Source organism: Miniopterus natalensis, chromosome X (assembly GCF_054644295.1).
Source record: "Miniopterus natalensis isolate mMinNat1 chromosome X, mMinNat1.hap1, whole genome shotgun sequence".
In the NCBI taxonomy this organism is placed as follows: Eukaryota; Metazoa; Chordata; class Mammalia; order Chiroptera; family Miniopteridae; genus Miniopterus; species Miniopterus natalensis.
The window spans coordinates 91,196,819-91,210,821 of NC_142103.1; the positions used below are offsets into that span (position 1 = coordinate 91,196,819).

Below are 14,003 nucleotides of genomic sequence, written 5' to 3' on the forward strand. Positions count from 1 at the left end.
TATTTTCGATAGTGCATTCAAAGAAAGTCTCATTTATGGGATGACATTTAAGCAGAGAGCTGAAAGAAAGGAGAAATGGAGCATACAAATATCTGGGATAAGAGTGCTCCCTATACAGTGACATTGAGTGCTAATGCTCTAAAACAGTGGCATAATATGAGTGTTCATGGCACTTTGGGGAAGCCCCTGTGACCGAAACAATGCAGGTAAGCATTACGGAGAGTCGGACAGTGGGCTTAGGAGAAGCAAAGGCCGGCTAAACACCGCCTTTTTGTCTGTCCATTATGAGGAATTTTAATTTTTATTCCATTCTGCGTGTAGTGGAAAGCCTTTAGGAGCTTGTGAGCAAGGGACTGGCATTATCAGGCTTCCTTTTTAGAAAGGTGACCCTGGCTGCTGTGTAGAGAATAGAATGGGGTAGGAAGAGAGAGCAGAAGTACTGAACTATTGCTCTAATCCAGGTGAGAAATTACCGTGGCTTAAGCAAGGGTGAGCATGGTACAGATGGTGGAAACTCATTAGGTTTGGAATATATTTTGAAAGTGGAAATAATAACATTTCCTCATACGCTGAACGTGAGTGTGAGGTGAATTAGTCAGCTCACTGGCAGGAAGCACCTATCACCTGGGCAGTTTGAAACAGTTTGTAAGTGGGACCTGGACAAGATGAGAGAAGGCTGTAGGGAAATCAGGAGGGAAAGGTCAGGCCCTCGGGGCTGTAAGGAACAGGAAGAGATTATGCTTCTGGGCCTAAAGGTGGGGAAGAAGGAGCAGTTATCAAAGAGCTGAGACAGAAAGGGCAGTGCGGAGAGTCTGACCTGACAGGAGCTATCCTGCGCCATCCCTCAGAGAACTGATAAGGAGGGAGCCAGAGAGACTCATTCCCCAGTGTGTTCTCCCTCTGCTCACCTGCTGGGACTTCCCACTGAGTCGCGTGAAGAAGGTAGACGTTTGTATCCCATAACTTGCTGAATTTATTAGTTCTAACAAGTGTGTCTGTGTGTTCGTAAGCTTGCAGTCTTTATAGTTTTCCATATGTAAGGTAATGTCATCTGCAAACAGTTACTTTTACTTTTCCCTTTCCAATTTGGATGCCTTTTATTTATTTTTCTTGCCTCATTTCTCTGTCTAGGAGTTCCAGTACTGCATTCAGTAGGAGCAACAAGGGAAACAATCCTTGCCTTTTTAAGGATCTTAAAAAAACAACTGTAAAGCTTTCAGTTTTTCACTGTTTAGTATGTTAGCTGTGGACTTGTCCTATGTGACCTTCATTATGTTGATGCAAATTCCTTCTACATTCAGTTTTTTAGAATTTTTATCATGAAAGGGTATTGAATTTTGTCAATTTTTTTGCATTTATTGTGATGATCATGTGATTTTTAGTCTTCATTCGGTTAAAATGGTGTACCTGTTTGATTGATTTGCTTATATTGAACCATCCTTGCTTCCCTGGGATAGAGCCCATATGGTCATGGTACATTGTCCTTTTAATGTGCTACTGAATTTGGTTTGCAAGTTCTTTAATTGGGGATTTTTGCATCTACAGTGGTACCCCTGTTTTCTGTTTTCGAATGTAATCCGTTCCGGAAGACCCTTCAAGTTCTGAAACATTCGGAGACCGAAGCACCAGCAGCAGACAGCTGGGCCTCGGGATCTTGCCCTCAGCGGAAGCCGTGTGGCATGTTCAACTTCCAAGGCATGTTCGAAAACCGAAGCATTTCCTTCCGGGTTTGCGGCGTTGGTAACCCGAGATGTTTGTCCACGGAGACATTCGAAAACTGAGGTAACACTGTATATTCACCGGGAATAGTGGACTGCAGATTTCTTGTAGTGTCTTTGTCTGGTTTTGGATTCAGGGCAACTGACAATGAACTATTCAAAAGGAAATTAAGGAAACAATCCCATATACAGTAGCACCCAAAACAATAAAATACTTTAGAATAAACTTAGCGAACGAAGTAAAAGACTTGTAGAGTGGAAAGTCCCCAACATTAATGATATAAATTAAGGAGGACAGAAATAAATGGGAAGACATGCAGTGTCCAGGGGTTGGAACACTTAATGTTATTAAAATGTCCACATTATGCACGGTGAGCTACAGATGCAATGCAGTTGCCATCAGAAGGGGAAACGGGGTCAAGATAACCCTTTTTAAATCTGGATTTCCACTGGGCGTTATCTGCTAGTGACAGTGATTTAGGGTGAGGGTGAAAACTGATCATGCAGGGGAGATAGAAGCTTTAGGAAGAATGTCTTGAATAGGCCTAAGGCGTAGGATTCAGTGCACAGGCAGCGGAATTGTCACAGGAGGCAGACAGGATATTCAGCACAGAGGCGAGGAGGTTGTCAGCTTTGCTGGTGGCGAACGCGCAGACTTTCTTCTAATTGCTCCCATTCGCCAGTGAAAGAAGAAGGAAGGAGATCAGCTGTGAGTGAGGGAGATGAAAGCCGTGCAGGGCCTTTGAGGCTCGAGAAGGTGTGGACTAGCCAACCCCGTGAGTGGAGGAAGGAGTCCAAGAGGGGCATGGAGAGTTGTCGCCTAGAAGCAGAGAGGGCCCGCCTGTGCCTGTGCACCATGAAAGTGAAAGGAGACAGCACGGGCATTTGTTTCTCTCTGTCTCAGATACTCGAAGACAGGAGTGGAGCAGGCAAATACCCAGACTCAACTAAAACCTGAATTCGTTGGCCGGTTGAGGACCCTGGAGAGTTTGGGGGCAAGGAGCTTCGATTCTACATGACCAAATTGTTATAATAGGGAACGGCAAATGTAACTACCAAAAAGGGAATTAAGGGCACAGGGGAAGGTAAAGGGGGCAAATCCGATAGGGTCAGGGCATTGCAAGTCCCAGCAGAGTCAACTTCTGCTGTGATCAGCAAGTGTGTTCAACCAGAGAGGAAGGAGAGTTCCTTTTTGCTTCACTACCTTATGGGCCGCAAGTATATGTGAAGCTTAGGCGGACAGGATGACCCACAACACTATAATCTGCACCAAGCTATTAAAGCAGGAGCAATTTGATTAAAAGAGTAAAGTAATTCACTCTCAGACATGGCTGACTGATAAGCTTAATTTTCCCAGAAGCTATTTTCTTAATCTAAGAGGAACTTCCTAGTCTAAGAGAGAGATTTTTTTAGAAGAAACCTTCCAGAGCCACTGGAATATCTCAGGACATCACTGTAACTACTTCTATTTTTAAAGGAGTGGAGTGGGAGCCACCTGCCTTTGCCTACTGGCATGCTTTGAAACCGAGCAACACAGTGGTTTTGAAATGATTACCCTGATTCTTATTTTTCCCATCCGCCAACCTCCTCCCTTGGTATCCATCAGCCTGTCCTCTCCATCTCATGGGTCTGTTTCTCTTCTGTTTTGTTTGTTCATTTGTTCTGTTTAGGGTTTTGGATCCACTTATAAGTGAAATCCTGCAGAATTTGTCTTTCTCTCCACATGCTGCAGTTACTCCTACAGGCCAGCAGTGTGGCAGCCTGACTGAGCGTGGCATTCAAAGAGGACTCTGTGTCTGATTGCCTCAGTGCCTTTGGGGAGTCAGGAGAATCCTTTCTGAAATGCTATCCTACCTCCCTCATGTAGTGGGCTTGCCTTATTTTCTGCCTTCATAGAAATAACACCCCACAGACTTGTAAACCAGTAACTATCCTGAAGTGAACTTCTAGGAAAGCAGAAATTTCAGGGTGCCATTTGGAATCAAAAGAGAAAAAAAAATCTCTATTCTAGAACAGTTTTCTTAGTGAACAAATAATTGAAACAGCAAAATGTATGTTCTTTGAGTTACCAGCAGAGGGTCCTGTGAAAGTAGAGGGACAGGAGAGACTGTATTTGGGTAGACGTAAGGTTTAGATGGGCTTCCAGGAAAAATGTTTGAGCATAGTATCATTGGAGGAGGAACAGCAGAGCAGCACAGAGCCACCTGAGGAGCCTTGTCTTCTGGGCCCTTGGGCATGCATCCCGCATTCCTCAGCTTCACCCCATCAAGCCTCAGCCCGATTTGTGGGTGGTGCCAGGCAGGGCGAGAAGCCGACAGAGAATAACCCATGGTCTGTGTCTGACGAGAGGGAGGGACAGCATGACATATCCTGGAAAATGCAAAGTCTCAGTGTGATTGGAGCCCAGAGTAAGTGGAAACAGCAGTCTGAGACAAGGCCAGCCTGTAACTTGTAATCCTTATTGTAGCAGTTCTCAAACTTTTTGGTCCGTGGACCCCCTTGGCATTCTTAAAAATGATTGAGAAGCCCAAAGTACTTGTATTGGTGGTTTGCATCTACTGATATTTACCACCCTAAAATTAAAGCTGAGACGTATTTAAATATTTATTAATTTGTTTTGAAAAAGAATGATAAACCCATTCCATGTTAACATAAATACTATATTTTCTAAATGGTAATTTTTCCCAAACAAAGCAAATTTAATTTCATAATGCTACATATTTCTTTATTATCTGGTTTAATGGAAGACATCTGGATTCTCATGCCTGCTTCTTTAAGCAATCTGTTGCAGTATCACAGGTTATGCAGGGTCTGGAATACTCGCCTGTACATTTGGGAGAGAATGAGGGTGAAAAGGACCCATAGCGTTTCAAGATTATCATGGACATAATACTGGCCTTTCAGACCTAGGGAAGGGGTCTGAGGGATCTCCCGTCCTCCCCTTTGGTTCCCCAAGCACACTTTCACAACTGCTGCTTTCTTATAAGGGCATATAGAGAACCTGTTGGATTTTGTCTAGTTGGTGATACATAGATACTTCAATAATTGAAGCAAGGATTAGACTTGTATTTTATAATGATTACTCTCAGGGTGGATAATAAGTTGGGTAGAGGCAAGGTTAGATGTTTCCAAACTAAATTCGAACAATATCTCACTTTCTGTCTGGAAGGACTGTTTCGCAAACACGTGTATAATGCCATTGACACCTTTTTTTAATGTGTTTAGTTTCCTCTACTCAAGAATAAGTTCCTTGGAAGTAGATACTGCTTTTGATTCATCTTTATAGCTCCAGCTTTTGGTAGAGAGTACAGAGTAGGCACCAGGTACAGATCTGTTGAAACAAATGAAAGAACCAACTAAATGGCTGTCAGAATATTGCAGATAAATGATGGTCTTCTGTCACCATCCTCCCACATCACAAGCCCCAAGTAGGGTTGATGACACATGTACAAGTATGACTATCAGCAAATGTATTTTCATGGTTCACAATTCATTAAATAGACACCATGTAATTGAAAACAAAGAAGCATTATGCAAAGATTGTGTAGTGAGCAACTTAAAATGAGTCAGAAATTAACAAAATTTGTCTTCATGTTTTCAAGAAAGTAGCCCCAACAGACAAGAAAGAACAGTTTAAATACCAAAGGAGTGCAGTTCTCATGTCCTTTATTGCCACTCATCTTTTCATCTGTCCAGAGTCACTATTTTATCCAGTTCTTCCTCATTTAGTGCCATCCTGTCTTCATATTTTGTTTCCAATCTACTCTGCAAGTATAATTGTTGCCCTGTCCCAGGAGGATGTGAATAATTTTAAAGTTAGAAAGTGAAGCATCTGCACTGATAGAAAATCACAGTCATTTCATTATAATTAGTCTAATTGTCTTTCTTATTTATGCCAAAAAATGTATCAGTATCTCCAAAGAATGAATGACTACCACCTGTCTTAAAAGCTGAATACAGCCCCCAATTCTAATTATTTTTATTGCTTCAATTTTTAAAAATCATGTTTGTGCCCAGCTGGAGTAGCTCAGCGGTTGAGCATCGACCTAGGATCCAGGAGATCTCAGTTGGATTCCCAGTCAGGGCACATGCCTGGGTTGTGGGCTGGATCCCCAGTCGGCACCAAGCAGGAGGCAGCCCATCAGTGACGACTCACTCATCATTGATGTTTCTCTCTCTCCCTCTCCCTTCCTCCCTTTGAAATCAATAAAGAATTTTTTTTTTAAAGTAAAAAAAAAAAAGTAAACAAAGGTCTGTTTTTTAAAGCATCTATTACTGGTAGTAGTGCCAATATTTCTTTCTCCTCTCACACACAGAAGGAAATTTCTGTTTTCCCCCATTGCTTTTTTACTGCTAATGTGATACTTCAGACTCTGAAATATGGCAGCCGCATTTCACTACTGAGCAGAGTCACTGCTCACGAGTGACACTCCCCCTTGCTTTCTTGCCCACAGTTTTGCCTCATTGCTCAGACATAGTGGGCACTTTGGACTTCTTGTCAACATGCAATATTTGTATTTGGACAGTGCCCAGGGCCCTCGTTTAGTACAAGTGCTGGCCATCCTTCTTGCTGGTGCTGTCTTTTACCACTGAATCTCTTAGTGGGATAGACTGGCATCCTTTTCTATGTACTGTTTTGATATATCGATTGATTGCTCTGCAGGTCACATTAACTCTCTGTTTATATGTTCGGTCTTTCCCCTTCCCTTCTCATTGCCCCCCCCTCACCAACCCACCCACTAAAATTGTGCCAACATTTAGATTTGGGGTGAGTTAGGTAATCCTCACTTCAGCTCAGTACTTTAGCCATATTTTCTAGTCCAGCTTTTACTGGAGAATGTTGTTGGTGGGGGTGGGTGGAAAATGGTGGTTATAAATTGCTTTAAAAATTAATGAACCCACTTGATGAGAAAAGGAGTGAATGGTAGGATTTGGTCTCTTGGATTTAGTTTTATAAACTACAAGTGAGAGGGCTAAAATACGACTTTTATGGCTAATTTTAGTCAAATACAAGTTCACTCTGGTGCAGCATGGCTGGTTTTCTTATATGACTTCTAAATAAACCCTAAAGTCAATTTCAAAAAAAAAAAATGAGACCACGAATATAGTATGAGAAGCATCATGTCCACTGGAATAAAATGCATAGCTTTCCACAGCGACGACTTTGAAAGGTGGCGCTCATTTGGAACAGAAAAGGTTTAGTGAGTTTGTTAAAAATTAATGATATTGTCATTTATTTTATTTTATTTTATTTTTTTTAATTTATCTTTATTGTTGAGAGTATTACAGGTGTTCCATTTTCCCCCCAATTGACCCCTTCCTCTTCGCTCCCACCCCCTCCCCAGGCCTTCACCCCGTTATTGACTGTGTCCATGGGCTATGCATATATGCATATTACTTCTTTGGTTAATCTTTTTCCACCCTCCACCCCCCTTCCCTCTTTCCTCTGAAATATGATCGTCTGTTGCCTGTGTCAATGTCTCTTTATCTATTTAGTTCATCAGATTCTTTTCCTCATTAGCTTCTTCTTAAAGAAGACCCTTCAACATTTCCTGTAGTGCTGGTCGGGTGGTGATGAACTCCTTTAGCTTTTCCTTGTCTGAGAAGCTCTTTATCTGACCTTCAGTTCTAAATGATAGCTTTGCTGGGTAGAGCAATCTTGGTTGTAGTTCCATGCTGTTCATCACTTTGAATATTTCTTGCCACTCCCTTCTGGCCTGCAAGGTTTCTGTTGAGAAATCAGCTGACAGTCGTATGGGGGCTCCCTTGTAGGTAACTAACTGCTTTTCTCTTGCTGCTTTTAAGAGTCTCTCTTAGTCTTTAACCTTTGGCATTTTAATGATGATGTTTCTTGCTGTGAGCCTCTTTGGGTTCCTCTTGTTTGGGACCCTCTGTGCTTCCTGGACTTGTAAATCCATTTCTTTCCCCAGGTAGGAGAAGTTTTCTGTAATTATTTTTTCAAATAGGTTTTCAATTTCTTGCTCTCTTTCCGTCTGGCACCCCAATAATACGAATGTTGGGCCTCTTGAAGTTGTCCCAGAGGCTCCTTATACTATCTTCATATTTCTGGATTCTTTTTTCTTTTTGCTCTTCTGGTTGGGTGTTTTTTGTTTCCTCATATTCTAAATTGCTGATTTGATTCTCAGCATCCTCTACTCTACTGTTGGTTCCCTGTAAATTGTGCTTCATTTCAGTTCGTGTAGCCTTCATTTCAAATTGGTACTTTATCATGTTATCGATTTTCTCAGTTCCCTAATAGTATGCTTAAACATTCTTATAAACAAAATTCTGAACTCTGTATCTGTTAGCTTACTTGGATCTATTTCATGTAGTTCCTTTTCTAGAGATTTCTTCTGTTCTTTCCTTTGTGACATGTTTCTTTGCCTCCCCATTTTGGCTGCTTCCTGGTGTTTGTTTCTATGTATTAGGTAGAGCTGCTATGTCTCCTGGAATTTGTAGAGTGGCTTTGTGTAGTAGGTGTCCTGTAGGATGCAGTGGCTCAGCCTCCCCAGTCACCTGAGCTGGGCCCTCTAGGTGCTCCCCTGTGTGGGCTGTGTGCACTGTCCTGTTGTAGTTGAGCCTTGGTTGCTGTTGGGGTCACTGGGAGGAATTGATCCCCACACCAATTGGCTGTGAGGACCAGCTGCAGCTACAAGCAGAGGGCTGCTGTGCTGGAGACACCCTATGGAGCAGGATTTACTTCAGTGGATCCTTGGTGTTCACCAAGTGCGCCCCTCGTCACTCGTGGATGTGGTAGGGTTGTAATCCGGGGTGGTCGAGTCTGACCACCAGGTGCACTGTCTCTGGGGCCTCCCGGGAGGTGCAAAGTCAGCCTGTGCCAGTGCCTTGCCCAGGGCCACCCAGCATGAGCTACACAGCAAACCACAGTTGGCTGCTCCTTGTGCTGGGCTTGGAGGTGCCCAGGAGAGGCCAAGCTATGAGCCAATGCAGCTGCCGCTAGTGCCAGGCCTGGGGCCGCTTATCAAGGCGTATGGTCCCGCTGCTGCTTGTTTGAGAGATTTTAGGAAAGTCCTAAGCATGAGGCTCGAGAGGCCACTTGCACAGAAAAGCCCCTGGAAATGGCCTGGGTGAGCTGCAGGTGGGGAGGGGCGGGGCCTCCGGGAGTCACGGGGCGGGGCCAAAGGTGAGAGTCAGGTGCTGGCGACTCAAATATGGCGCCTGCCTGCCGGCTGTGCGGGGAGGACTCGCCACAGGAGCCATGGCCTCCGCCAGCCCTTCTGCCTGGGAGGAAGCCGCCCTCCGCCTCCCGCCCGGGTCTCAGGCAGGTTAGTTCCCCCCGAGTGTCCCGGGTCCCTTCAGGCCGCTGCCCGGCGCTGGGCTCAGAGGGAGCGTCCGAGTGAGTCCGCGCGCGGCCCTTTAGAGGAGCTGCTGGGGCTCCCGCGGCCTCCGCGACCCTCAGGGACAGTCCCCGCTGGTTTCACAGCCTGAAGCTGGGGGGACGTCTCTTCTCGGCCCTGGTGCCCTGGGCTGGGGCCTGCTGTGGGGCTGGGACCCCTCGCTCCTCCGGGAAACCCCCGCCGCCGAGATTCCCTCCCGGATTTACCCGCGGCACCGGGTGTGGGTCCGCGGCCGCATCTCCGGGATCCAGCCCTGTCCCTCCCGCGTCCCCGCCCCTCCTCCCGGTCTCGGTGCTGCTTCAGCTCCCTGGTTGTGCGGCTTCTGCTGAGCTGGATGTCAGGAGGCTCTGAGTGACGGTGGTTCTGTGTTTTAGTTGTGATTTTGATGCGGTTGCGGGAGGCGGCAGGTGCGGCTGTTGCCCGCGCCGCCATCTTGTTTCTCTTCGAGGAGGTACATCTTGACCAAGGCTGTGCCAGCATTTTGGCTATGAGAGTGCCTAGGATGATGAATCAAAACTTCATGTTTATTAAATGCTTGTTCCTATGAAAGGTATAAAGAACTGTGCGTCTCTAGACTGAAGATGTGTCATGTGGCAGCATTTCTCTTGACAAAGGCAGCCAGGAAGGGACTCTGTACTCCCCAGCGACAGCATTTTCAAATTGCTCTTTTCTGCTTAATCTCATTTTAATTTCATCATTTATATCTCAAGGGGAAGTCATTCAAAAAGCATGTGTTCATTACCGAGTGAGCTGTAAAGAGAGTTATAACCAAAGAGATTCAAAATGGGGAGGGCAGCTGGGGAAACAATGGAAAGAGTTGGAAGAAAGAAACTAGTTAAACAACTAACAAGAGGAAGAGTACCCCTCCAAAATTTTAAAAGGTCCAGGATTAAGACTCCACAACACTTGTTTCTTTTATAATATGAACAGATACATTTTCATCAGGCCGATGATTCACGTATGAGGGCAATAGTAAACACCATTTGAAGATGAGATTGTCCCATGTTTGTTAAAAATTCTTGAAGCTGTAGGGAGACAATGCACTTTTAATCAGCAGAAATGATTTAAGCGCACAATCATGGAACATGATTTTCCTGAGTGAGGCGGTTCTTCCTCATTGTGGTAGGCAGGATAATGACCATCCTCCCAAACCTGTGAACATGTTAACTTACCTGGTAAAAGGGACCCTGCAGATGTGATTAAATTAAAGAGCTTGAGATGGAGAGCTGATCCTTGATTATCCAGATGGGCCCCATGTAATTATAAGGATCCTCGTAAGAGAGAGAGGCAGGAGGGTCAGAGTCAGAGGACATATGATGACGGAAGCAGAGGTCAGAGTGATGAAGGTCCATGAGGCAAGGGATGTAGGCTGCATCTTAAAGCTGGGAATGAAGGAGAAATATATCCTCACCTAAGGTCTCCAGAAGGAATGCAGCCCTGCCTGCCCATTTTAGGCTTTTGACCCGAAGAACTGTAAGATTACAAATTTGTGTTGTTTTCTGCCACCAATAAGAAACTAATACGGGAGTATTAATCTCAGCAAGGCACTCCACAGTATCTTTAAAATATTTCTCAGCCAAGATGGGGGAGTTAAGACTATGCAACAAAGTATGCTGTCAGATTCAAAACTGCCACAATCAGTATGACCAAAACATGGCGCTTAAAAACATGGTATTCAGGGCCTGGGTTTGAATCCTAACCCTGCCCCTTTCTAGTTATATAATTGTGGGCAAGCTATTTGACATTTCTGTGCTTCTGTGACCCTATATGTAAAGTGCAATTAATTATCATATCTATCTCAGAGAGAGTATTGTGTGATAAAAAATTAATTCAGATTGATATTATTTAATTACTATTACATAAATTGATATTTTTGAATTGCTTGGAATATCTCCTGGTACATAGTGAACACTAGGTAAAGGTTAGCTGTCATTATTATTAGTGCCAGCCAGAAGTAAATTCTGTGGTCACAGGTTTAAGGTTCTGTACTCAATTTTTAATATTTCAGTATTTTATCAATGGCTTGAATGATGACATTAAAGCCTGGTGACAAAATTGAGAGCTACAGATCTAATGCCAGGCTAAAGCCAATGGAATGAAATCTATTTAGGCTCCCTCCCAAAATCCAAAGGTTTATGTCCCAAATATTTGCTAGTATTATGATTTATTTACTTTAAATATATGACTAGCATGGGGTGATCTGTTCCACAGGTTGAATTGTAAAGACAGTGAACAAACTTTAGGGTTTGCTTTTTTTAAAGAAAAATATGTGATTTCACATATCACAGTACTAAATTAGCAGAACACCCAATATCTTCCTTTATGCCCTAACTGTTACTGGACCACTTCCACACCAGGGGACGGCCCTGCCCCAGCACAGTCCAGGAGCTTTTGCGTGACGGGCAACCTCCAGGTCCTTGATTCACCAAGGAAAGGTTTCAAGGATAAATTGGAGTGAGAATAAAGCAAGTTTTACTTGGGTAGAGAAAAAAGAAAGAGGCCAGGGCGCAGGTGCCACTGTGAAAGCAGCAAAAAGCACGTGTGTTAGCGGACACGGGCCAATTCGAGAGTTAGGTCTTGAAATTTTATGTGTTTCCAAGGAGGGGAAGTCATCTCCAAGCTTTATGGTGCCAAATTCTGACTCTGCCTTCTGGTTGAGAGGGGACATGGTTCCTAAGATGGTCTGTTTCAGAAGTGTCATGGCATTTGTCCCCTTAGGCCCCCCTTCTACTTGTGGTGTCAGTTTTCATTGTAATGATGGTGTAATGACCTTTGAGGTGTGTCTCTGGTCAATTTTTCCTCCATCTCGGAATGATCTGGTTCTAGCCAGTCCTTTTTGTTGTTGACCTCTACAAGCACAGCAGGGGTTTTCCTACGTATTACAAATTTTACTGACACTGGGGATGAATCTTACAGGGCTGCTGAAAGGTTCAGTAAAGATTTTGACTTGATCCATGTAGTGTGTCCTTGTAGATGGAGTCTTCCTGTCCTGAAATAAGCATATGCTACAAGGTATCATGTCTCTTTTTTTTTTATTTAAAAATGCAGAGTTGAAAACATGGAATCTGTGATATTTGATTTGAATCCTATAATAACAATATTTTATTTCCTTTTCCCTAATACTTAGTGTTAAAAATGTTTAAGTATCTTTTACTCCATTTACTTATTTATATGACAGTTCAGTTCCTTTTGGTTAAATTATTACTTGTTTTATCATATTTTAAGGTATATGTAAGATGGATTAATTTAAAGTAGAAATATACCTAGACTATGCAAGCAGATCAACTGTATTTAGTTAAAAATCAGGCAATGATCTATCATGTTGTTAATAAATGTGAATATCATTCTGTTATTTGGAGAATCCATTTTGTAGCATTGAAGAACTAAACATGCTTGCAGCTTTTGTGCTTTAAAAATTGAATTGACAAAATGGGTTTTTATAACCTGCTTTTCTGTTGCCTGATGAATTTAATATTGGATATTTCACCGAATTATACTGTAATTACAGCTGGAGTACAAAGGATTTTTTGCCCTTTTACTTCCAGCAGAAAATTAAACCTTTTCTATAGTCCGAACTGTTACAAATTCCGTTTCGCAGTAGTTTATTCCAGTCTTCAATGGCTAAATGAAATAAACAAAGAACACTGTTCCGCACAAAGAGCTGGAGACAATCATTAATAGAACACTTTTGAATTTAGGAGAAAAATAAATCCTCTAATATCCAGTTTATCCAGTAAATTTTTTCCACATGTAACCATATGATTAAAAATCAAGTAGAAAAATCAATTTACCCACTCATCTGCTGATGGGCACTTGGGCTGTTTCCAGATCTTAGCTATTGTAAACTGCGCTGCTATGAACAGAGGGGTGCATAAATTCTTTGTGATTGGTGTTTCGGGTTTCTTAGGATATATTCCTAGCAGTGGGATCACTAGGTCAAAAGGTAGTTCCATTTGTACTTTTTGAGGACCCTCCATACTGCTTTCCATAGTGGCTGCCCCAGTCTGCATTCCCTCCAGCAGTGCACTAGGGTCCCCTTTCTCCACACCCTCGCCAGCACGGGTTGTTAGTTGACTTGTTGATGGAGCCATTCTGGTAGGTGTGAGGTGATACCTCATTGTGGTTTTAATTTGCATCTCTGATGATTAGCGATGTTGAGCATTTTTTCATATGTCTCTTGGCCATCTGTATGTCCTCTTTAGAGAAGTGTCTAATCAGGTCCTTTGCCCATTTTTTAATTGAGTTGTTTGTGTTCGTTGTGTTGAGCTGTATAAGTTTTCTTTGTATTTTGGAAATTAACCCCTTATCAGATGTATCATTGGCAAATATGCCGTTCCATTCAGTGGGTTCCCTTTTCATTTTGTGAACCAGTGTCACCCCAATAAACTCAATTAAAAAAGAAAAATGAATTTTAACTATCATTTAAAATATACTGAAAATTTAGAAAACAGGGATATACTCTTATTGTTTTTTCACATTTGACATTTTTTTGAATAGGTAATATATGTACATGATTCAAAAATCAAAATACAAAATACATGTTCAGAAACCTTTTTATACCAAGTTTCCACCTCATTCTACTCCACTGTATACTGATATTTTTCTTAATTTTTTTCTTATCTCCTCAGTATTTATACAAATATATGCAAATATGAAAATATACTCACTAGCTTAATTTGTTTTTAAAAAAAAGATGTCATGCACAATATTTAACCTTTTTTTTTACTTTAAAATTTTATTGGAGATCACTTTATCTTGGCACATAAAGACAATACTAATTCTTTTTTACAGATGTACAGTATTCCATTGTGTAGATGTAGCCTGGGCTAGTTAATCAATTACCTATCATTATGCACATGGTTTGTTTCCAGTTATTTACTATTATACTGCCTCGATGAGTAACCTCATTTAGAATGCATGTAGGCAT

The 14,003-nt window shown here is 42.5% G+C and overlaps 1 pseudogene; it reads left to right on the plus strand.

The window, feature by feature from the left end:
- The first annotated feature begins 200 nt into the window (after positions 1-200).
- The window catches only part of LOC107539467 (importin subunit alpha-1 pseudogene), a 46,095-nt pseudogene continuing 32,292 nt past the window's right edge, over positions 201-14,003 (plus strand).